A 4,256-nucleotide genomic window follows, 5' to 3' on the forward strand; every position below is an offset into this window, starting at 1 on the left:
CAAAAACCATGGCTCTCCTATTGTATGTCAGCCTTGTATCCACAGTACCTGTCATAGCACCTGGCAAATAGGAGTGCATTAATACATTTCTGTTGAAATGAATGAATGATGTAGAGAAGTAGTGTTCAAAAGTAGCCAGAACCAGGAGGGAGGCTGGGATTGTACAAAGTACAGAGGTTTGCTACAGGGTTTGATATGCAGAATGTGGCAATGAGGCACTCGGAGGTGACTACATAAATCTACACCAAAATCTCTGCTAAGATACACAAAGAATGACCAAATTTTACTTTATCACAGAAAATATGTAACTTTCTCTAGGAGTGCTTTGTGCTCTCTCTCTCATAGAAATGCAAATTAGAAACCTCAAGTGTACATAAATTCTTAGTAGGGTTTCTGAGGAGAAGCCTTGGGAGAAAGCAATACATACTTTAAACTTCCAGAGTAACTTGAGGGTCAGGTTAGCAGAGAGCACTCTGTGAGAACAGAGGAGATGAAAAGGCACGCTGCATTTCTCTGAGTGCAAGACACCATGGATTGAAAGAAGCATTATTTTTTATCAACCACCAAGAAAAAAGTGTTGTTAATTAAGTCACGATGTAGCATTTTTTCTTATCATTCACCATTCTTATTTTATACCTATTGAAAGAGACCCTTTGGACCTCCTTAGGCGCACATTTATATCTTCTCTCACTCTTGTGTAGAAGCAAAAAAGGGGAAAAAAATACGCAAAACGGATTCCTAAAGCAATGACAACTATTTTATGAATGCTGCCTGGTCATCAGTGACTGTAAGACATGTCCTAATTTCAGGAAATTATACTCAAGAAATGCGTATCTTAGAAATAATGAAATATGCCAATACCATTTAAGCCTATACAGGTTTGCTCTCATTACATTGACTAGGAAGAAGTAATAGGCTTACTTATTGTTAATCACAAAGTGTCCCTGAGGTGAAGTTCAGCTCTACACCGGCACCCCCAGCCATGCAGGACCTCCCCCAAGAGGTGCTGGTGTATCCACCACTGGGCCTGACAGTGGCCCATGTTCCAAGCCCCTCTCTAGGAAAGGTGTTGCCTCAGCTGGCCCAGTCACTGCCTTTCCTCTAACCTCAGTGGTCTTCCCGGCAGACCCCCAGAGCACCGAGGGCCTCTTCCCCTCCTGCCCAGGCCTTTCCTCTATGGTCCAGGGGTGGCCGAGGTGGTGGCGATTGCCCAGGCCTGCAGTGCTACCTATTCATCATGGCGGCTCATTAGATCTGGCCTGCCTCCTGGATGCTCTCCCTGGGATGTGGGGTACATGGAGCCTCTTGGGCCTCAAGGTGTGGGAGGCAGGGAAGAAGTGTCACTCAACAGCCTGCTTTTCAAACTCAGGTGCAAAGGGGGTTCTTTCACAATTCTCCAGTTTCCCAGGTTTGCTTTTTGGAATCTGTAACTAGGGGAGGAAAATCCAAGTCTTTTCTGGAAAAAAAAAACAAAACAAAACAAACGTGTGGTTTACACACATTTCATGATTTATGGAGTCCTGTCAAACCATGCTGTTGAAAACATGTTTACAAAGCCTCCTACTTGTCCCTCTGCTGAAAGAGCTGGGCAAAGTGACAAGAACTCCAGGCTGGCCAACGGGCCTTGCTCCTGAATGACATAACCTCAGAGGGAGCCGCTCAGCACTGCAGTCTTCCCTTCCTCCCATGCAGGCCTTGACCTAGGAAAGTCCAAACAGTTTAACTCAGAGCCTTCAAAAGCCTCCAACTGTTTGCACTGTCAGCAAAGATGCTTGCAAAACTCATTCATCCACCCATCCCCTTATCCACTACTTCTTGAGTGAGCTCCCAGTATGTGGCAGGAACTGAGCTAGGCCCTGGGAACAGAGCAGGCAATGGCACAGAAGACCTCAGTGTTCCCTGGCAGGGATCGCTCCCCTGGGAGAGCCATTCTTAAGCTCATGCATGTTTACTAGAATTGGATTAAAATAAAATAAAATAAATTGTATGGTACAATTATTGTATTCTGCCAAGTTCAGGTGGCAGCGGCATAGCGGATGGCTAAGATTCCAAATGCTCACTCTTAGCCGACCAGATTTGAACTTCAGCTTTGTCACTGACTTTGTGGTGGGTAAGCATAGTAACAAGGACCGATGGTCACAGTAAGTCGTTCAGGGTAAAAGCAGAATATAAAATGACGAGTATTATATCCCTGTCTTAGTTTATGTCTTCACATATGTACCTACACTTAGAAAGTAGCCTGGAGGCCAAAGGTGGAGGATCTAACGAGGTTCTTCCCGCCCCCTCCCCCAATCCAGGCTGGTGAAATTACTACTGCCTTTTCTTTTTCTCTTTATACTTATTTAATACTTTTCAAGTTCTCTTCAGTAAACACGTTCGTTCAACCCAGTTTTGTTAGCCTGACTATATTCTAGGCATCTTCCTAGGCACTGAGCGTTAATGGTGAAAAAACCAACAGCCCGGTTCCTGTCCTGATTGGGATTCCAGTGTTGAGATCAGGAAGAGCAGCAAATGTCTATGCATCATATAATTTACATGTATGTGCCTGTGTCTCTCATCACGTAAACACCGCCCCCCCACAACAGCGCTAAATGTGCAAACACCTCCGAACACCACAACAGTTCACCCAAATTAATGAAGATTTTAAGTTACAAATTGATAAATGAGTCAGGGTCCCATGCAAATATGTAGAGATTTTTGACTCAATTTTTTCTCCTAAAAAATTTTTTTTAGTATTTATTTTTGAGAGATAGAGAGAGAGAGAGAATGCAAGCAGGGGAGGGTCAGAGAGAGAAACTGAAGCAGGCTCCAGGCTATACTATGAGCTGTCAGCACAGAGCCCAATGTGGGGCTCGAACTCAGGAACCGTGAGATCATGACCTGAGCTAAAGTCGGATGCTTAACCGACTGAGCCACCCAGGCGCCCCTCTAACAAAGGAATCTTGAGAGACACCCATACTTGAAAGAATATTCCTGTGTCCTGAAAAATTAAACCCAGATCATTAAAACTGCAACTCTGATTGGTAATCTTACTTATTAATGTGTTAATAATGTGTGGACTTGGTAACACTATATTAATTAATCTTCCTGTCTCCAGCAAAGTATAAATGATTATGAATTCTCTTGGCGAAGCCAGAAGAGTTCAATGTATAAAGTGCTTTGTAAGTGTTCAGAATTAATCCAAGCCCTTTTCAGCCTTAAGCATTCCACCCTGACACAACCTGATGAGGTAGACTTTTAGGGCTCCCACGCCCAGTTCCCGTGTTTGGGGGCGTTCTCCACATGCATCAGCAAGCAGTTCTCAGACCCCAACAGGTTGTACAAGAATTCCTCTCAATGCTGACACTCTCTTCCCAAAGATGGCTCAGATCTTACATGTTAAAGACTCAGTCGTATAGGACTACACCCCAGGAAGGATTCAGTCCTATAGGACTACACCCCAAGCTGTTATATGTGCTTCTCACTGACCCACTGGATCAGAGGTTCCAGTGACTCCTTCTTGGGTACGATTATTTGCTAGAGTGGCTCACAGAACTTGGGGAAAACAATTAGTCACATTTACCAGTTTATGAAAGGATACGAAAAAGGACGAAAATCAACAGCCAGATGAGGAGATACATAGGGCAAGGACTGGGAAGATAGCACGGGCTTCCACGCCCCCTCCAGGCCCACCATTTTCCCAATGTTCACCAACCCCAGCAGCCCTGCAAGCCCAGCCCTTTTGGGTTTTTATGGAGGCTTCAATGCATAAGGATTAATGACATCCTTGGCCATTGGTGACTGATTGAACCCTCCAGCCGTTGACCCCTGCCTGGAGGTCAGGAGTAAGGAATGAAAGGTCCATTCCTCTGATCACATGGCTGGTCCTCCTGGTGATCAGCTCCCATCCTTAGTGAGGTCCAAAGATCACCTCATTAACTAAAGATACCACTGTCACTCTCAACACTCAGGAAATTCCAAGGGTTTGGGAGGCAGGCACTGTGAAAGACGAGATAAAAACCACACACATATTTTTATCATCTGAATGACCAAATTTTTATTTCTCAAACATGACAGTATCTCAGGCAGGTATCACTGTCTTTCTCATTTTAAATTCATGAAACTCTTCCTCATTCCTTCCTCTGTCCCTGCATGCGTGGGACCTACGCTTCACATGCCATGCTTGGCCACGGTACCTGTGGGGCTTCTTCTTTAACTTTGGTGTTCTGACTCTTCATAACCTTGGCGTTCTTCTCATCCACTTAAATTAATTGTAA

Source organism: Puma concolor, chromosome D1 (genome assembly GCF_028749965.1).
Source record: "Puma concolor isolate L17-30 chromosome D1, mPumCon1.1.hap2, whole genome shotgun sequence".
Taxonomy (NCBI): domain Eukaryota; kingdom Metazoa; phylum Chordata; class Mammalia; order Carnivora; family Felidae; genus Puma; species Puma concolor.